Genomic DNA, 22,104 nt, shown 5'->3' on the forward strand with positions numbered 1-22,104 from the left:
GGAATTGCAGGGTCAAATGGCAGGTCTATTTTTAGTTCTCTAAGTGTTCTCCAGATGTCTTTCCAAAAGGAACATATTAGTTTACATTCCCACCTTATTAAGTATTTCTAAGGGTATGTTATTTTAGAGTTAATGATGGAGATTTGAATTTTGGTGTTAGGGATTTTTGCTAGATCATTAAGGCAAATGGTGTCAAGTAAGAGCAGAGGCTGACAGTTAGAAAGCAGAAACCCAAATACTTCATGGGATTGCTAATTCCTTAAGCATTGCGGTACTTGCCTTAATATCTCTTATTCATGCCAGCTAAAGGGTAATAGCCAACAACAATGAGGTAGTCTATGTATTGTACATGGCCTTACCATGGTACATATGCGACTTAATCCACTTTGGCCCTTTAATTTATATCAGATTTCATTTTAAATCATTTTTTAACTGAAAGGATTGAAAGATGCTTCAGAAATTTTACAAATGCAGTACCCATATTGTTTCATGCTGAAATGAAAATCTCTGAGGTGGAAAATGGGAGTTACTCAAGAGTGCATGGTATACGTTACAATCAATTATGTCCTAAATAACAAAATCTCTAGTGCACAACAAGCCATTATAGCTTCATAGGAATTCAGAATGTTGTAGTTAATAAAGCAATTATAATCTGTCATCGGGTCCTCAAGATAAGCAGTATTGCCCCAGAGCTTACCTTATGGATTTCTTTGGTATAAATTAGAGCTACTGAAGTATAACTAAGAATTTTTAAACGTCATATTAATGTTGCTCTGTGGGATATGTAACATGTTCCTAATTCTAATATGTTCATGTTAAGTTTTATAGAATGTCAATTAAAATTAATCTCTTGCAGGAGAAGTGCATTAAAACTTCACATACAATACTGGAATTGTGTCTGCAGGAAATAATGATGAAAAATACTAAAATAAACTATGAAAAATGCCTATGGAACAATAAGATTGTGTTTGTAAAAAGATGTTATAACTTTGTATGTTATTATGAAAAGTTTGAGAGCATTATGTATTGCCGTATGGGGACTCCTGCTTTTTATTTTGTTTACTTGTCTTACAGGCACAAATCACAATCAATCATAAAGCACTCTGGTTTATTGTATCAACCTGGCAGGCACTGGTAAGTTATTGTAGAGATTGGGAACAAGATGAAATTAGAGAGAACTTCAAGGTACCGAGCTTGGGTAATGCTATAAAAAGAAGATATGAATTTAGGGGCCAAAAGATTAAAGATTTGGCTTTATTTATGTGAAGCAGTCAAACGTTCATAACTGACAATCCGGTGATTGTAAGATAGAGGCATCAGGACCCAAAGAAGATAATTAGAAAGCGTGGCAGCTGATGAGTTTGCCGAGATAAGACATGAAAAAAAGGAAAAAAGACCGAGAATTTTATTTCTAGGAAATGCGTAGTGGACAGGAAGCCCAATGAAAGAGATTAGAAAGGAGAAAGTGGAAACACAGGAGAGAATAATTAGCAGTATGCAATGACCCAAAATCATCTGGGTGGTGGGAGGCCTTTCTAAAAGAGGGGCTACATCAATAAAGAACTGGTTCAATACATTATCATTGCACCATCCATACCAGAAATCTATGCAGGTATTAAGAAGGATGAGGTCGATCGCTAAGTACTGGTAGCAAGAAATTCATACAACACAAAGTAGGGACAGAATAGCACACATAGTATCCTACAATTTGTATATGTATGCAAAAGAGGTCAGATAATCTTTGGATTGATACGCAAGAAGCTGACAATAGTGACAATGCCCCTGGGGAGGACACCTGAGAGCTAAGATGAGATAGTAAAAGAGGTTTAATTTTCACTGTACAGCAATGCACCAAAGAACATTTCGGTCAACAACAAGACTGCATATATGACAATGGTCCTATAACATTATGATGGAGTTGAAAAATTCCTATTGCCTAGTGATGTGAGGCTGTTGTAATGTCATAGTGCAATTACTTAGTCTTTAAATAAATTGAGTGTAGCCTAAGTGCACAGTATCTATAAAGTCTATGGTTGGCTACGTTAATGCCTTAGGGCTAGGCCTTTACATTCACTCAGCACTCACTGCCTTACCCAGAGCAACTTCCAGTCCTGCAAGATCCATTCATGATAAGTGCCCTATACAGATGTACCATTTTTTAACTTTTATCCCCTATTTTTACTGTATCTTTCCTATCTTTAGATATACAAATACTTACCACTGTATTATAGTTGGCTACAGTATTCAGTACACTAATATGCTGTGCAAGTTTGTATCCTAAGAGTAGAGGCTACACCAGATGGCCTCGGTATGTGGTAGGCTAGACATTCTAGGTTTGTGTAGGTACACACTATGACAGCGGTTCTCAACCTATGGGTCGCGACCCACAGGAACTGTATTAAAGGGTTGCAGCATTAGGAAGGTTGAGAACCACTGCTCTATGATGTTTGCACAACAACCAAATCGACTAATGATGCATTTCTCCGAATGTATACCTTTCATTAGGTGACATGTGACTATATTTTTGTGCCATTTATGGCCTTTTTCCAATGTGATTTTTAAAAAATGAACTATTAAAAAAGAGAAGGAATGGGCGGCACCTGTGGCTCCAAAGGTTAGGGCACCGGCCCCATATGCTGGAGGTGGCAGGTTCAAACCCAGCCCTGGCCAAAAAAAAAAAAAAGAGAAGGAAATAATGGGCAGTGTCAAATACTATAGAAACGTCAAAGAAAATATAGAAAAAAGCTGTTAGACTTGATGACTAAGGGGCCTTGGTAATTCTGAGAAAATAGATTTAGTTGAGTCAGTTAAGTATTGAGAGTGGTTGGAGGGGATATTCAGAAAGGCAAAGAATTTATCCTGAGATAGCTGAGGTTTGATGGAATAAATTTATGAATGGATCAGTTGTGTGTATGTATATATATACCTTTTTTTTTTCGAGACAGAGTCTCCCTATGTCGCCCTCAGTAGAGTGCTGTGGTGTTACAGCTCATAGCAACCTCCAACTCTTGTGCTTAAGCAATTCACTTGCCTCAGCCTCCCAAGTAGCTGGGACTACAGGTGCTTGTCACAACGCCCAGACATTTTTTGTTACAGTTGTCATTCTTGTTTAGTTGGCCCAGGCTGGTTGTAACCCCCCAGCCTCAGTGTGTGTGACTGGCGCCATAGCCACTGTGCTACAGGAGCCAAGCCTATATAGACATATGTATATATGTGCTAATATATATTTCTATAGTTATGGAAAGGCAGTAATGGATTTTAACTGGGACTAGAAATTGGCAAGTGGGATGTGACAGAAGGACATACTGTTGAGAGAGATTTAGAGTGCTGATAAGAGCTTGTGGAAGTGAGTAGATGGTGACCTGGGTGGAGGAAACTTGAAGATTGGGGGTGAGCTAGGTGTGAATGATATCATAATGGAAATAACTTGGATGATGTTTTTTACACCAGAAGAAATAGTAGAATAATAGGAATAACATCCACTTTGAGGTGCAGAAATTAAGGCAATAATGTTTACCTACTATTCAGAAGATTGATCGAAAAATCGTAAGATTTCAGCTACAAAGGATACAATTCTCCTTTATTATAGTCAGCAAACAGAAAGCAGTTTAAAGGCAATTTCATACACTCAGGTTTTATCAAAAGAGAAATAGTAAGATTACTTGACATAATGCCACTTTCTGATTACAGATTTTTTTTTTCTGGAAAAGAGGTTTTTTTCCATAAAAGGAGTAACTTAAGAGATAAAATGAAGAGTATAGTCAGAGTTCTGCATATTGCATTTGAATAAAACCATGCATGTGCGGCTCGGCACCTGTGGCTCAAGCGGCTAAGGCGCCAGCCACATACACCTAAGGTGGCAGGTTCGAATCCCCAGCCTGGGCCCACCAAACAACAATAATGGCTGCAACCAAAAAATGGCCAGGCGTTGTGGCGGGCGCCTGTGGTCCCAGCTACTTGGGAGGTTGATGCAGGAGACTCGCTTGAGCCCAGGAGTTGGAGGTTGCTGTGAGCGTGATGCCATGGCACTCTACCCAAGGGGATAGCTTGAGGCTCTGTCTAAAAAAAAAAACAAAAAAAAACCATGCACGCGACTTAAGCCAACCTGAAGGAGATAAAATCGCCCCACAATGGTTATTTCATAGTACTTCCAGGTGAGTTCTTGGGGAACCCACCAGAAAGCATTTCTGAAGGTAGGTAGGCCCCATTCTAGGGTATCCTCATGGTTGTGGTTAAATCTACACTAAAGTGAAATAAAACATTGTTCTGCCCTGAAGGTGCTATGGTCTCTTGATCACAGAGAAGTCCTTGAAGGGCTACAAAAGCTTAGAGACACCCTTGACCTTGATTTTATAGGATTACTCTGCAAATGAACCTGCCCCGGTGGGCGGAGTGAGTCTGGTGTTTTCCAGATCAAGTCAGATTCAGGACTAGGTGAAACACTGTCCTTATTCTAGGTTATGCATGAGAACCTGCCTTTTCAATTGGACATAAGGGGAAGTTTCAATGAAAAAAATAGTGCAGAATATAGTGAAAGACTCACAGAAATGAAAATGCCAGTATACTTTTAAAGATACGACTTTTAAAAATATCATCGACCAAAGGTAAACAAAGTCAAATTCGTTAAGTGGAAACGTTCAATTTTTCTGCCTTTGGGACAAAAGAACAGATCCGTTTGTAGATAGACTTGTCTGTCCTCCAGAAAAGGTGTAATTATAACACATTTGGGCTGCAAAATCACAGCGAGCTTGTGATAGTATTTTTCATAGTTTTTAGAATGAAAAAGTAATAAATACATATAGAACTTTCAAAAATATATAGAATGGAAAGCAATTCTCATTTTCTTCATCCTTAAATACTTAGTAAAACACCTCAAAGGAATGAACACAAGATCCTTCAGAGCAAAGACATTGTCATTCACACCCCCATTGGAGTGTGGCCTTCTCTTTTCCCTGGAAATGGTCATGACCTCCATTAAATCACACATACTTTCTGTACCCTCCAGATGAGAGGGAAGAGTTAAGTTAGTAACTCTCTCATTCTTTTTTTTTTTTTTTTTTGAGACAGAGCCTCAAGCTGTCCCCCTGGGCAGAGTGCCGTGGCATCACAGCTCACAGCAACCTCCAACTCCTGGGCTCAAGCGAGTCTCCTGCCTCCGCCTCCCAAGTAGCTGGGACCACAGGTGCCCGCCACAACACCCGGCTATTTTTTTTTTTTTTTGGTTGCAGCCATCATTGTTGTTTGGCGGGTCCGGGCTGGGGACTCGAACCCGCCACCCTAGGTGTACGTGGCTGGCGCCCTAGCCGGTTGAGCCACAGGCGCCGAGCCAACTCTCTCATTCTTGAGAGACAATTACTTGTTTCTGATTTCTTGTTCATCATATAGAAAAATACTCTGTTACATAAGCAAGCATATATATATATATATACATATATATATTCCTTAAACATACAAATTAGAACATACATCCTTGCTAAATAATCTATCTTAGAGACCTTTTCTTATGGTTAGACATAAAACCACTTCACCCTAACAACTGCATTATAGTATTTTAGAGTAGGGATATATGCTCATTTATTTAGTCAATGTCCTATTTATGGATATTACTTTTTCAGTCATTTCCTTTTTCAAACAATACTATGACGAATACCTTTTCATGTAAGTCTTCATGCATAAGTGCAAATATATCACTTTGATAAATTTATGGAAATGAAATTGTTGGGTCAAAGGGTATGAATATTTAAATTTTGACCGATACTTGGATACCTTTAAATAGGTTTACAATCTCACCAATAGTGTGGGAAAGTGTTTGTTTCTCTACAATCTTGCCCCTGCTGTGTATTATTGAAGTTTGAACTTTTGGTACTAGGCGAGAGAAACCTTTTTCATTTGCATGTTTAAAAATTCTAAGGAAGCGTGAGAAATAATTGTCTTCTTAAATATCACAGATTAGCGATGACACTGAGAATTTTCTAGTCCTATCTGACTAGAGCAGGTTCCCAGAGATTTTATTGCTCTAGAAAGAAAATTTAATGCTGTTACATAGGATTTTTACAAAATGTGTCGCATTAAAGTATTTTCACAAAGGACAGTTTCATAGATCAGTTTCATTTTTCAGAAAAGGGGAAACACCATTCTGTGGCTTGATGTGGGTTTTTCAGTTATTGCCTCCTCACTTCCCGGGACTTCCCACTGCTTCTTGAGCACAAATCAGACTTGAGCAAAAACAGCTCTTTTTCCATGGGATCAGTTATAGAAAGAAATAGCCATGCAACAGGCAGCTTAGTCTCTTGGTCTTGTCAGTGAAAGGCTTGCGGACGTTTCTGGAAAGAGCACTGGCTGGCTTGATCATCTCTGTGTTTCTACAGAACCGAAGGAACAGATTGGTTACTGAAGGTAAGAAAAAAGCGGCAACAGGCCCCACAACTCTGTTAACATTTTCTGCCATTACCCTCCTCAGACTTTTCTTAGCCCTTAATTGCTGGAATTCAGATCTGATCTTATGATACCTAATATGCTTTTCCAGCTTACAAATCAGAGGTGAGTGGGCGTTTAAGCGAGCATTCTGTGGGTTGAAACGGAGAAATCAAGCCGAATGAACACTTTCTTCTCTTGCCTCCTCCTGTTACATTTTTGACATTTCTAAAATAATTTCTTTACCTCAAATTTGTGACTGCGCTGATCAAATATTTCTTGTGTAATTTATTCAGTTCTTTCCCACTACTTATTACATTGGTTTAGCCTCTGCGTTTTCAAAAGGAGCCCTCAAAAGCGAAGCAAGATTTTGGAGGGACAGCACAACTCCTGAATTCAGTTGCAGTTAGGTAGTTTTAGGGACCAAAGCAATCACATTCCAGTTGGATCTGACTCTCGCTTATTCAGTTCGGCGAGCTTGTGATGGTATTTTTCTATGTGGCAGGATGTCTTCAAAGTGAATGTGATCTATAGCAAGGATGCTTTTGGAATTGCCATCTGGATGATTTGGGAAAAGCTTGCCTTTTGGCATTAAAGACAGCATATTCCTGGGTGGATTTTTGTTTGAATTATCTTTCGACTTGCTCAGAGATTCTTCCTCTTGTGCTTATCTATCTGTGCATGACTACAGACCTGGCTTGGTCAGACTATTCATATTGATATTTTTTATAAAATTTCTTGCATAGGTCAGCGTGAGAAGATTGTTTCTAAGCTTGAGAATCTTCTCAAGAAGTGAAGAGTATTGAAGTCTGTATTAAACATCCGTATCCTAACAGTCATTTTGGAGATATACAAAGGTAATATACTAATTCCGTTATCGCAGCGCCAAGTAATGTTTGAAGTATTTATACCGAGTCACCCAAACATTGCCAATCACATACATAGGGATTATTTTAGATATATAAGATATTGCCCCTCCAGGCTCTCAACAAACATCATACAATGTAAACGTGCCTTCTTTAACTGAACATAGTTATTTTCTGACCGATTTTTATTTTGAAACGTTTCGGTCCTGTTTAAAAATTGTAAGAATAGTACAATGAACACCTACATCGCCATCATGTATATTAATCACTTGTATCATCTATCACATTTTCTTTCATTCTTTCTCTGTTTTAATCCATCTTTTCCTCTACATGTACACACATACACATACATTCATACATACACAGAGGTTTTTTTTTTCATGAATGGTTTGGAAATATATATATGTGTGTGTATATATAATACATTATATATTAGATATATTATACAATATATGTTATATATTTTGGCAGATCCCTGGGTAGCTGGGACCACAGGCACCCACCAAGACACCCAGCTATTTTTTTTTTTTTTTTTTGTAGTAGAGATGAGATCTTGCTCTTGCTCAGGCTGGTCTGGAACTCCTGAGCTCAAGTGATTTACCCACCCTGTAATCCCAGAGTGTTAGGATTACAGGTATGATCCACAATGTCTGGCCCTGAGAGTATATATATATATATTTTTTTTTTTTTTTAAATTTTATTATTTTTTGAGACAGAGCCTCAAGCCTCAAGCTGTCACCCTGGGTAGAGTGCCATGGCATCACAGCAACCTCCAACTCCTGGGCTCAAGCAATTTTCTTGCCTCAACCTCCCAAGTAGGTGGCACTACAGGCGCCCACCACAATGCTCAGCTATTTTTTGGTTGCAGCCGTCATTGTTGTTTGGCGGGCCTGGGCTGGGTTTGAACCCTCCAGCTCTGGTGTATGTGGCTGGCGCCTTAGCTGCTTGAGCTTCAGGCGCTGAGCCATGAGAGTATATTGCTGACTTTAGGACATATGTAACCTCCTAAATTCTTGACCATGTATCTCCTAAGAATAAGGGCAATCCTCTGTATAATTATCACACAATTATAACACCATAGAAATTTAACATCAATATAATACTATTATCTAATATATGTCACACATTCCAATTTCCACATTATCCTCACGTCTATAGAGCTTTTTTATTTTTTTATTTTTATTTTTTTTGAGACAGAGCCTCAAGCTGTCCCCCTGGGCAGAGTGCCGTGGCATTACAGCTCACAGCAACCTCCAACTCCTGGGCTCAAGCGAGTCTCCTGCTTCCGCCTCCCAAGTAGCTGGGACCACAGGCACCCGCCACAACGCCCGGCTATCTTTTGGTTGCAGCCGTCATTGTTGTTTTGTGGGTCCGGGCTGGGGATTCGAACCCGCCACCTTAGGTGTACGTGGCTGGCGCCTTAGCCAGTTGAGCTATAGGCGCCGAGCCGAGCTTTTTTATTTTTTAAATTCAGGATTCAATCGAGAATCTTGCATTGCATTTGGTTGTCATGCCTACAATTAAGTAAATGTTAATGGTAGTAGGTATAATTAACATATTTAACAATTACAACACCAAGGAAATTTAACGTAAATACAGTACTATTATGATCCGTTTTTGTATATTTTTAGTTCTCTCTTTTCATGTCAAAATACATTGATATTGATTTTAAAAAGTGATCTATATGGCTTAATTCTTCAATTTGCAAGATGTCATGAAAGAATATGAAGAAAAATAAAAACTGGGCAGTGCCTGTGGCTCAGTGGGTAAGGCGCCAGCCCCATATACCGAGGGTGGCGGGTTCAAACCTGGCCCTGGCCAAACCGCAACAAAAAAATACCCAGGCATTGTAGCGGGCGCCTGTAGTCCCAGCTACCTGGGAGGCTGAGGCAAGAGAATCACCCTAAGCCCAGGAGTTGGAGGTTGCTGTGAGCTGTGTGACGCTGCCACGGCACTCTACTGAGGGTGATAAAGTGAGACTCTGTCTCTTAAAAAAAAAAGAAAAGAAAGAGAAAAAGGAAAAAGAAAAACTACGACAAAAAATATCTTTATTCATATTTCTGCACCGAATTTTACCATCTTATGAAATAAGGAAATTCACACATCAGATAAGGCCTTTAGAAGTAGCTGTTATCTTTGGGCATAAGAATCCAAGCAGAACTATTATGGAAAACAGAAAGCTTTAGATTTATGATTGTATTATTGTAGCCATCAAGTTAGAGAGTTTCAGAAATTAATCTAAGTAAGAATCACTTTATATTTGATAGATGAGTAGATAATCCCAAATTGTGTGTTTTGTAACAGGAATTAAAATAGATGAATGATACTTTAGAGTATCTGTCAGTAATAAAGGGAGACATGAAATAATAGGGACATAATCTAAGGGATGTGATTAGGTGATTATTTCCAGCTGTAAAGAACAGATTTTTTAAAGATTAGAGTAAGAAAATTGAAGATGCAATTTTGTACAGGGTGGTCCTTTCTAAAGGAACTTCTTGTTTTGGGTAAAGTTCTTTTTTTTTTTTTGAGACAAAGTCTCACTTTGTCGCCCTTAGTAGAGGGCTGTGGTGTCACAGCTCACAGGAACCTCAAACTCTTGGGCTTAAGCGATTCTCTTGTCTCAGCCTCCTAAGTAGCTGGGACTACAAGCACCCACCACAACTCCCGGCTATTTTTGTTTTTTGGAGACTGAGGTCTTACTGTTGCTCAGGCTGGTCTCAGACTCCTGAGCTCAGACAATCAACCTGCCTCAGCCTCTCAGAATGCTAGGATTACAGGTGTGAGTCACCGCACCCGGCCTAGGGTAATATTCTTGTATTATTTTTTTTTTATTTTTGATTTTTTTATTAGATTTCTTGTATCATTTACTGAAAATAATTAAATCGTGACTTACAGATTTGGTTATGTCATCGTAATTAGATTACAAACAAAACAATATTCAAATGTTTCGATGATAACTTTTCAGTAATTTATATGCAAATCCCTCAAGTCAATAAGATCTTAAAAAATTCAGACTGGAATTACGGGATGTACAATTTATATGGTTGGACAAACGGAGAGGTGAAGAGATGAAACAGAGCTTTTGAGGTGTGGAGGTAATAAAAAATAACATGTGGCCTACATATAGTCTTAACAGGACAATTTGGTCCACCCTCTAATTGGAAGCAAACATAAATTTGCTGATTTGATTGGAAAATCAAAAAAGTAATAATGTGCTGAAGAATGTCAGTGGAAACAGTTAATCCTGGTGGGAGACTAAATTGGTCCAAGCTACTTGAAAGGAAATTTGGCAATAGCTCTCATCCAGTAATTCTGCTACTCCAAATCTGGCCTGTGGAAACAAAGCGGCATATGCAGTGATTGCACATTGTGAAAAAACAAGACCAATCTCAACGTCCACTAGGAGAAATGATTTACTAAAATTAGATGTGCCTATGGAGGTCCTATATGGAAACTCTTAAAAGGTAGAGCTACATGAGCAGACATGCTGTCAGGTTGGAGCCAAACTGCACCCCATCTAGCGAGGGCCCAAGATCTTTAAAACAGCAGATAACAAAACATTTTCCTGTCTTTAATTCCAAGAGGTCACAGCCTGTGATGCCGGGAGGCAGTCCCATCCCACTGCCTTTGTTCATGTGCAGCCGCTGGAGATCTTCTTTGTTTTCATCTCAAACTACCCTCTTCGGTTGTCACAGTTTGCAGGCACCCAAAATATTCTTCAAGAGGCAGAATCTGTTCTGCTGCCTTATCATCCAAATTCCCCCATGCCCTACCAATCCCTAGTCTTCTTGCTCGCCTTTTGCTATTGCCAGTTGCTTCTTATTTCCAAAGACTATTTTAAGGATTTATTTATTTTTTCTCTTTTACTGAAGTTCCATGCAATCCTGATAAATCCTTTAGGGTTGGACAGAGAAGAACCTAGAACCCTTTTCTGATTTAGGGATAAGGAGTCTGGATGGAGAGCCAAGGGTTCTGAAATGTTAATATATGAGATGAGGTTATGGGTGGTGGGCCAGAGGATGGGTAGGGAACCAGGGCTCTCTGGACAGAAGGAAAAAAGCAGAAATTCCAGGTATGGGCATGAAGTTTGGGGGAACAGGCAGAGACGAGGTGGGGAAGGCAGACAAGGACCACACATCACAAAGGCCTAACATGCACAGACTTTATCCTGAAGGTGATGGGGAGCATTTAGTGTTTAAACAGGGCATCTGGGCCAGGCGCGGTGGCTCATGCCTATAATCCCAGCACTTGGCAGGCTGAGGTGGGTAGATTGCCCTGAGCTCACAGGTTCGAGACCAGCCTGAGCAAGAGTAAGACTCTCTTTCTAAAAATAGCCAGGCATTGTGGCAGGCGCCCATAGTCCCAGCTACTCCGGAGGCTAAGGCAAGAGAATCGCTTGAGCCCAAGAGTTGGAGGTTGCTGTGAGCAGTGATGCCACGGCATTCTACTGAGGGCGACCAAAGTGAGACTGTGCCCTAAAATAAATAAATAAATAAACAAGGCATCTGTAATATTAAATTACTGTGTGGAAAGTGGTTATAAAATTAAAGGTGCAATGCCAGGCTATAGCAGTGGAATGGAAAAACAAAATGTTCATACGGTTAGATTGGAAAACTGGAGCATAAACTAATCGTATACTTCAAAAACATAGGAGCATTGATATATAATTGGGGCGTGTGTGGCCCTCTGGGTCACCCTTCTGAGAAAGGCTGGCTGTCCCCTTGGAGCCTTTCTTTCTGTACTTCACTGTGCCTTCCTTCTTTTATTCGGCAAGTACTGTTATTCCCTGGCATCAGGGCTGATGCTTCATTCCTGGAAGGACTAATTGCTTGTTGTTACGACCGCACGATAGTAACTACTCTCAACTGTGCAGCAGTGTGGTGTGTTCTAAGAAAAGAACACACACTTTGGAGTTTGTAAACTTGGGCTAGAATCTTGCCTCTAGTACTTAGTAGCTCTGTGACCTTGGAAGAGCATCTGTCAGGTCTGAAATTCAGTTTTCTCATTTGGAAAATCCAGATTATGATAAAACCTTATGTACAATGCTGTTGGAAGATTAGGAGTAATGTAGACAAGCACTGGACACAAAATTGCTCTTATTATGATGCCTTATTCAATTTATTGCATCTGCTTTTTGATGTAGGGAAAGAGTAGGCAAGCCACAGCCCAGGACCAAATTGGCCCTCTGCCTATTTTTGTAAAGTTTTATTAGAACACAACCATGATCATTTATTTACATACTGTCTATCGCTGTTTTTTGACCATGATGACAGGATTGTGACAGAGTCCATGTGACCTGAAAACCTAAAATATTTACTATCTGGCCCTTCTAGAAAAAGTTTGCCAATTCCTAACTTTGGTTTTTCCAGATGTTTCTGCAAACACCTTCTTTACTTTTTCTCTTTGACTCTGTGCTTGTGTCGTTTGGCTATAAATTAAAACTCTGTCCTTTGACCACAATACAAAATTACAATTAGATAGGAAAAATAGGAAAAATAAGTTCAAGAGATCTATTGTATAGCATGGGGACTACAGTGGATGCCAAAAGACTGGATGTTAAATGTTCTCAACAGGCTCAGCGGCCGTAGCTCACTGGTGGGATGCTGGCCACATACACAGGGGCTGGCGGGTTTGAACCCAGCCCAGGCCTGCTAAACAACAATGACAACTGCAACAAAAAAATAGCCAGGTGTTGTGGTGGGCACCTGTAGTCCCAGCTACTCAGGAGGCTGAGGCAAGAGAATCGCTCAATCCCAAGAGTTTGAGGTTGCTATGAGCTGTGACGCTATGGCACTCTACTGATAGCACTCTACCAAGGGTGACATATTAAGACTCCATCTCAAAAAAAACAAAATGTTCTTGACACAAAAATGATAACTAAATGAGGTAATTCCCATGTTAATTAACTAGATTTAGTCAGTCTACAATGTATATATACTTAAAAATGTTGTATGTGATAACGAATAGAATTTTATCTATAATTAAAAAATAAATTTGAAAAAACATGTCTATGTACAGATATGACAACTGTTTTCTGAGAAACTATGTAAATGCTAGTCTAGAAAGAATTTATATTGCATTTTTTTCCTGAAAACCAAGTAAATGATTTAACAAGGTGCTGTACTTTAGCACATATTTCTAAGTTGTGAATTTGCACATAAGGTTAATTTTGGTATTCCCCTGTCTAGTAATGATTAACGTAGGCTAAATTTGCCCAGAACATCTCATCTGCAAATGTCCTCAAATGTCTTTTCTTTCACACTTAACCAGTCATGGAAAATTATGTGCATCTATATTTATACACTGTAGAACCTCCATAGTTGACCACCTCCCTACACTAACCACCTCCTTAAACTGACCTAATTTTCATAGACTGGACATGCACCACATGTGTGTATCAGTACAGCAGGCCTAGTTCTTTATGTTGACCAGTTTGTTACAGTCCCTTGAGTGGTCAACTTTCAGAGGTTCTACTGTATATCCTCTCTATGATGAAAAACACAAATTCAAAGTGATAAAATATTTTTGAACAATTAATCCATTGGGTTAAGTTTTACTGTCTCAGGTGAAATTAAATATAATAAATGTTAACATTTGAAGTATAGCTTTTATTAATACCTTTGAAAAGATCCAGTGGTCTTATTAGAATTTCACAGATAATAGAAAATTAAGAAATAATGTCAGGGGCAGCACCTATGGCTCAAAGGAGTAGGGCGCTGGCCCCATATGCCAGAAGTGGTGGGTTCAAACCCAGCCCTGGCCAAAAACTGCAGAAAAAAGAAAAAAAAAGAAATAATGTCAGGTGGCGCCTGTGGCTCAAAGGAGTAGGGCGCTGGCCCCATATGCTGGAGGTAGCCGGTTCAAACTCAGCCTCAGCCAAAAACTGCAAAAAAAAAAAAGTCAACAATTAATTAAAATAAACCCAATTCAATTTTATTTATTACTATATTTTAAAATTTTAGGATATTGTGGTGCGCAATACTGTTTTTTATTCTAGTGGTGCATTAAAAGGCATACTAATTGACTCTTTGAAGTGCATTAAAGGGCGAGATGACTTCCATCAGGGTGAGACTGAAGTAAAGGACCTAAGTCAGGAGCTTAAATGTATTAACGTACGTGCAATTTTTGTTTATAAGTTTTATGTATTACGACTCTGCAGAGCTTACGAAAAATCTTTCAAAAGCCTACTTAGCCTGCTCTCTGCTGCCCTCTGCTGTTAATTTTCAGAAACTAATTTTGATTCTGAGTAATAATTCTCCATAATCTCTCGCAATGTTAAAGCTTGACAGTACTCTAGAGATAATTTAATCCTACATTTTCAATTTACAGATGAGAAATTGTGTCTCTGAGAGGTTATGTGACATGAACTTGGGCTCTGTTTTCTGACCGCTAGTGTTTGAATGCCTGGAGACTTTGGCACATCATTCAATTTTGTCATCTGCAAAATAAGCATAATAGTACCTACATCTTAGAGTCTTTGGGAGGATCAATTGATTTAGTACATAAAAAGTACCTGGAATCGTATCTAGGTTGTAGCTGGTAGTATGTCAACTATTTATTGCTTGGCAATAACTAGACTAACAGCTAATGACAAGATCAGAAGTAGAACTCTGGTCTCTTAATGATTAGTACTCTTTTTTCTCTCTCTCTCTCCACACACATACACACTCGCGCACACGCATATGGCTACTGCAGCCCTTCTTGCAGCTCTGTCCTTCTGCTGTTTCAGGCAGACTCTCCACAGAAGTTATCACAAACAAGCTCCTTCAGCCCCCAGCATAAATTCCTACTGCCTACACGTGGAAGATGATTTCACTCTTGACCCTAATTAACTTTCTAATGAGGTTCCTGCCTGAATCTCCAACAGGCAATTAAGCACTTGCACCAGGTCCATCTCACGAAGGCTTAAGAGGTGCTAAGTGAAACCCATTCACTGCTTCCTTCCCTGCTCCTTCTCCTCTTTGCCCCATTTTGGTGAATGCTGGTGCCATTTTCCTATGTACACAGACTCAGAGTTATTTTTGGCGCCCCTCTCTCCTTCATGTCCATGCATGGGAGTCTCGGGCTCTCAAATTCACTCTTTCTTTTGCTTTTTTCCTGCCTCCCTCCTGGTTTCTGTCCCAATCATCTCAAACTGGGATAAATCCAGTAGCCTCCTAATTTGGGGCCTTAACTCCAATCTCACCCTGCTGAAATTCATCTTGCACTTTACTGCTAGATTACATCATGCTGTGAATCAGCTTCATTACGTGCCAGAGCTTTATACTGCCCACCGGGTAAATCAAATGTCCTCAGCTTTGCATGTCCCAACTTACCTTCCTGACTTGACCTAACCTCCCACTCCTCCCTCACAGGATCTTTTCCTTTTGCCAGAGGTGTATCTATCCCTAAACCCTGTGGCATGCTTTCTGCTTTCCATCACTGGACCTACTGCTTTACTGGCCTGCCTTGGACCCCACACATCAGAATGGTAGGGTTCTTACTTTGCCAGAATTAAGATACCAACAAACCTCTTAGTGGAAGACAAATAGGGAAAAGGGCCTAGGGGGCCATCATTGTGCTCAAAACAGGAGACTGGACCCTTGGCCTTCATTGCTGTGGAAATTATCTGGATATTTATATACCTCATTTGCATGGAGTGAAAGAAGTGTCCATTAGGGCTGATTTTTTTGTTTTGAGATAGAGTCTCACTCTATTGCCCAGGCTAGAGTGCCATGGTGTCAGCCTAGCTCACAGGAACCTCAAACTCCTGGGTCCAAGTGATCCTCCTGCCTCAGCCTCCTAAGTATCTGCTACTACAGGCACCTGCCATGACGACTGAATCATTTTTTTTTTTAGCCTTTTAATTTTTATTACTGAACAAAAGCTTTATTTTCTTAGCTTTCTGACTCTGCTTGTGCCTTCAGCCCTTTCACAACGATTTTCTGCTCCTCGATAAGGAAAGCACCCTTGATCCTGTCACGAACACATTTAGCACACGTGGAACCGCCATAGGCCCCGCTGACATGTTTTTTATTTTAGACAACCTCATCGGAACTTTAGGTCTCACAGCTCCAATCCCTTGAAGTCTGCCCGGGCAGGCGGCACATGCAGATTTTGGTCCTTTCCCAACCTTCTTGGTATAAAGGTAAACAATTCTTTTACCAGGGGTTCAGGATAGCCTAGTTTGGTTAGAGGCTGTATTGTGGGAAAGCCAATGATGGTATGTCAAATGCTGCACCGTTCTGAGTGCCTCTAGACAGCATTCCTGGAAGAGGTGGTTAATATTCTTCTATTTTTAGTAGAGATGGGATCTCACTCTTGTTCAGGCTGGTCTTGAACTCTTGTGCTCAAGGGATCATCCTGATTTGGCCTCCCAAAGTGCTAGGACTACAGCTGTGAGCTGCCACATAAGACTAGTTTTATATTCTTTTAGGATGGTGGTTCTCAACCTTTCTAATGCTGCAAACCCTTAATACGGGCCAAAGGGGGCGCGACCCACAGGTTGAGAATCGCTGTTTGGGGGGAATATTACAAATTTAACACAGTTTTTTGCTTTCTTAAAATGTGTATACATTTTCTGGGGGGCGCCCTCTGTATTATCGTGACTATGCAAAACCTATTTACAACTCAGGCGTGGAGTAAGTGGGGCTGATTGCATATTATGAAGAGAAATAGGATAAACAGTGGGAGATTCAGGGTATGTCTGAATGCGGCCAGGGGGTCATAAAGGGGATTCTGCAAATTGGGACGTCGCAGGAAAGACTCTTAGGTGAGCAGGACTGAGAACCAACGCTTGCACGCTACCTGGACTGGTGTCTGTTACCCACTCAACGAGAATGACAACACAGACCTCTTTCCTTCTGCTCCCGTCTCTGTCTGCAATGCTTTGGCCCTTCTCACTGCCTGTCTGAATGCTTCCTGTTCCGCAGGACCAAATAAAACTTTACCTTTCACACAGTCATCTCTGGCTCTCTCTTCTTCCTTCACCCTTAGAATATGCAATTTCTTTAACCACAAACAGCTGTACAGGAAACACCACCTTCTTCCCCCGTCTTCTTCCTCCACTTGGTTACTTTAGAATCCGTGTCTTTAGTTTTTCATTACACATTTCATTACAGTTATGCTTGTACATAATTGGGGTCAATAATTCTGAAAGATTTGTGATGAGAAATGGCTGTCCCTGCACCCCTTCTCCAGAAGCGAGTACTTTCTAGCTTTTTAATTATTTAATAGTTACCACTATTTCTTTAAATAACGTGTTTGGGTTGCAACTTTTGGAATTTTCAGTTGGGGTATTATTTATTAATTTGTCACCACGAAGAGGAGGATTTAGTTCTCTTTCTTCCCCTGGCCTCACCAACTTTGTCACCTTTCTCACTATATGGCATATGACACACAGGCAACTGCCTAAGACAATTTTTATCCGTGTCACGGTACGATGCATGAGAAAGTAGCATTTTATACATAAGTGATATTTTACTATACATGATAAATAACATTTTATTTTTGTTTACTCACTTTATGGTCACCCTATGGTTATATTTTAAATTGGGTTAGATCAATTTTCAGTGCTTTCTATACGGAGGGTGCCAAGAAAGGTATACACATTTTGAGACAGAAAAAAAGAACTGTATTAAAACTGTAGTAATATATACCAATAACAAAAGATGGGTGGAAGTCACACTGAGCACCTCCTGTAACTGCAGAATTCAAACTTGAGTATTACAAATTTAATACAGTTTTTCCCTTTCTTAAAAGGTGTCTACATTTTTTTTTTTTTGATACCCTCTGTATTATCACGACTATGCAAAAGCTATTTACAACTCAGGCATGTAGTAAGCCATAGGTTTTTCGTTTGTTTGCTGCCCAACTTTTTTATTTTGTATTTTTGTGAGACAAAGTGTCACTTTGTCACCCTTGGTAAAGAGCCTTGGAGTTATAGCTCCCAGCAACTGCAAACTCTTGAACTCGAGTGATTCTCCTGCCTTAGCCTCCAGAGTAGCTGGGACTATAGGCGCTCACCACAACGTCAGGCTATTTTTAGAGACCAGATCTTGCTCTTACTCAGGCTGGTCTTGAACTCCTGAGTTCAAGCAGTCCACGTGCCTCGGCCTCCCAGAGTGCTAGGATTGCAGGTGTGAGCCATGGGGCCCGGCCACACTAGTCATATTTAAGTGGCTGTTGGCTATATATTAGACAACACAGATATTGAACATTTCCATCACCTCAGAAAGTTCTATTGGATAGCACTTTTGTCACCTCAGAGATGACCTAGGAAACTACACTATTAAAGAGATATATATCTTTAAAAATTTTCTTTGAACAATTCGCACAGGCATCCTAGACCTCTCCAAATAGAAACAGAAAAAAGGAAGTTCTATATTATATCTGGTTCAAAATAGTGAAACCAGAGAGTCTCAAGTGTTCTAGCCCCATTTCATTACCAAACATCTAACAGTTTATGCTCTGGGTTTGCTGTCTTTTATTAATTTAATTTAATTTAATTTTTTTTTGGAGGGGAGACATTGTTTCACTTTGTCACCTTTGGTAGAGTGCCAGGGCATCGCAGCTCACAGCAATCTCTATCTCTTGGGCTTAAGTGATCTCTTGCCTCAGCCTCCCAAGTAACTGGGAGTACAGGCACCCACCACAACACCTGGCTATTTTTATTTTTGTTGTAGTTGTCATTGTTGTTTAGCAGGCCCGGGCCAGGTTCAAACCCGCCATCTCCTGTGTATGTGGCCGGCGCCCCAACCACTGAGCTATGGGTGCTGAGCTGGTTTACTGTCTTTTGATATCTTCTTTCTAACACCTCCTGAAAGGGCTACAGAAAGGAATTAATTCCTCAGATGTTATGCAAGAATTATTGCTATGATAGTGGTTAACCAGTGATATTAAAATTGCAATTATAATTAGCAGTCTTCAGTATTTGAAAATGTTCTATTATCATCTTAAATATTTTCTGAAGTCTATGGTGTCCAACAGACTGATCATGTGAGACTTAAATTATTTTAGATTAAATTAAATATAAAATTTAGTTACATTTAGCCATATTTTACGTCCTCAATAGCTACATATGGCTATTGACTGTCATTTGGGGCAGCACAGACAGATCATTCCATCATTCCAGAAAATTCCATTGGACAGCGCTGGTCTGGATTTTTCATTTGCTTAGCTTTTACTAATTTGCCCCACAGTTCCTAGTCAATTATATGAATTTCATTTCTATCTTCAATTTAGCTTCATAAGCCTTCTGATCTGTTCCAATCACTCTGGTTGCCTTTTGAGCCTGTTATACAGCTTACATTATGGAAAATCCTTTCACTGTCATCATGGGTAGGACTTCCTGGAAAGTCCTTTCACTGTCATCATGGTTAGGACTTCTTGGGATGCTTCTTGGGCCTAGGACAAGAACTGAGGAGCTTCAGTCTTCATTTTCTCTTCCTGGTCTTGGCTACCCTTTATATTCAGTCCATACATCCGAGGTCTGCCCACAGTCCCAGTAAAAAGCCACCTCTTCATCTCCTTTTGGGCCTAGGAGTGTGTATATATCTAGTCCGTTAAACCTGCCCTAGTCATGATAGATTTGGAGAAAAGCTTGTGTAGACTCTCCAACTGGGTCTGGACAATTTGAGCAGGGAATTTTGATGTCCTGAGCACCAGAAATGTGCTTTGTAGAAGGTGGCAGTATAGAGGGTGAGTGGGCTCCATCTTGTTGGCCTCTAGAACTCCTCAGCCTGTTGGGAGAGGCACAACTGAGGGGGGGGGCCAACAGTGGGGCCCTTTATAAGGCAGAGTTCAGAATGGGTACTCAGGCGTCCCATGCTATGGTCTCCTTGTCGTCTCTCCTGTGCTGGATTTCCTGTTGCCTATATCCCCTGTCTCTGCTTTATTGATTTGCTTAGTCTTTTCAGTGGAGCATGTATTCCACTAACTTTCTGAGAAAGGAATTTGAGAAATGCATTATTTGAGGTTTGTGACAGAGAAAAATCTTTATCCTAGCCTCGTACTTAGAGGATAATTTGGCCATAAACTTCTAAGCTAAGAATAACTTCCATTCAAAATTTTTAGACATTGTTTTGTTGTCTCATTGCTCCTCACATTGCTGTTGAGAAGCTGAAGATGCTGGTTCTTAGTCCTTTTTTGTGACTTTTTTTTTCTTCTGGAAACTTACAGGATCCTCTCTTTGTCCCAAGTGTTCTACCATTTCACAGTATTGAGAGGAGGTCTGTTTTCCGCCATTATTTTGGGAACTAGTGTTCTTTCATTTTGGAAAATATTCTTGAGCTATGTCTTTGTATTTCTCTCCTATTTTCTCTGTTATCTCTTTCTACCCCTTGTATTATTTAGATGATGAATATCCTGGACTGGTTTGCTAATTTTACCTTTTCTTGACTATTTCCCATCTTGTGTTTTTGTTCTGTTTTCAAAATGAGAATTTGCCTTGTTTGCCTTCCATTCCTTCTATTGATTTTCAAAAATGTCGTTTTTCATTTCCAAGAGCTTCAAAATACTTTGTTTTTTAAAGCATCACATTCAAAATTAAAGTTTGTGATATTATCCCTTCACATCCCTTTGAGAATGTTGATGGTAGAATCTACCCCAACCCCAAGTTTCTTTCCTCCAAGTGGCCATTTTGGTCTTTCTTGTATCAGACCTTTCCTCAGATGCTTCAAATTTCTATTTATATTTAAGGATAAGGAGCCAAAAAGCTCAAAAGGCCCTACTGATTGTGAACTTGAATGAAAGGTGATCTGGTTGCCCAGTTGAGTCGGGAAACCTGTGTCAACTGCTCTGCTTCTCACGGCGGTCAGATTCCCCAGAATAGTCTTTTCACTATCCTACCTAGAGGTGGGTGCCCCTCTTGCCACTATTGTGGGAGCTGAGTAAGGAGAGAGGTCATGGATTGCAGCACATATGTGCACATGTTTATTTAATGTATGATCAATTTAGTAGTTCTACCATCAACTGGTATCGCCTAGTCCAGAGACCCTGTAGTTTATTCTTCAGAGAGTCAATCTCAAGTTTTTCTTTGAGGTGAGAATGGCATGAAGCAGAGGATCTGGGTTTCTAACCGTCTTTTAAATATATTTTCAATCTTTTCTACTTCAGTACCTCCTTTACACTCACTCCCAAAGGGAACATGGTGCCGCAAATTCCTCACCATTTAGAGGAATTTAAATCTGATTGGCTCTTGGCTTTTCCCGTGGATCTTGTGAGATTCCATTTGCTCAGTTCTCCTAAGTCATTAATCTCAGTCTCTTGCTTTCTACCTTCTAAAATGTCATTGCTCTTGTCTCTTCTCCTGTTTTTCCTTTTCTTGTGGGTTATAGCTTTAAAAAAAAATCATTAATTATTGTTTTGGTGAAGTTTGGGGAGGGAGAAAAAATATGACTATTCTGCTGTCTTTATTGGAATTTTTTTTTTCACATCAATTTAATCTGTCTCTTGAGCTCACATTCTCCTGAACGGTGGAAAATACTGTTCCAATCAGGATTTCCTTAATCACTTCAAGACTCCCTCCTCCTGAGTTCTAGGTTGCTTATATAGAACCATAGGGTCAGTTGGGGACAGGAGTGAGTGGGGGTTGGGAGATATGTTTGGTTGTCATCATGTAGTCACACTAATATCCATGACAACCATTTATCATTCACCTGGCCCCTGGTTAGTAGCCTGTGGCAGCCATGTCTGTAGTCTTTCTATCCCAACTCTAGGTCTTCTCCAGGTTTGCAGGCCCTCAGCAGCATGCTGGTGTGCGAGCAGACTTGATGAGGCAGCCTCGGGCCTGTCCATGCAGGCCATCCATGTGGCTGCCTTTTCTTTTTTTTTTTTTTTTTTTTTT

The 22,104-nt window shown here is 40.0% G+C and overlaps 1 protein-coding gene across 1 annotated transcript in view; it reads left to right on the top strand.

The window, feature by feature from the left end:
* Window positions 1-6,133: 6,133 nt before the first annotated feature.
* The window catches only part of CUNHXorf21 (chromosome unknown CXorf21 homolog), a 20,460-nt gene continuing 4,489 nt past the window's right edge, over window positions 6,134-22,104 (top strand). Inside the window, exons 1-2 of the mRNA XM_003793742.3 lie at window positions 6,134-6,396; window positions 7,161-7,271. The gene's annotated coding sequence lies outside the window, so the exon portion shown is untranslated. The remainder of the gene's footprint in view (window positions 6,397-7,160; window positions 7,272-22,104) is intronic.

This window comes from Otolemur garnettii, unplaced genomic scaffold (assembly GCF_000181295.1).
Source record: "Otolemur garnettii isolate 467f Iridium unplaced genomic scaffold, OtoGar3 scaffold00072, whole genome shotgun sequence".
Lineage (NCBI taxonomy): Eukaryota > Metazoa > Chordata > Mammalia > Primates > Galagidae > Otolemur > Otolemur garnettii.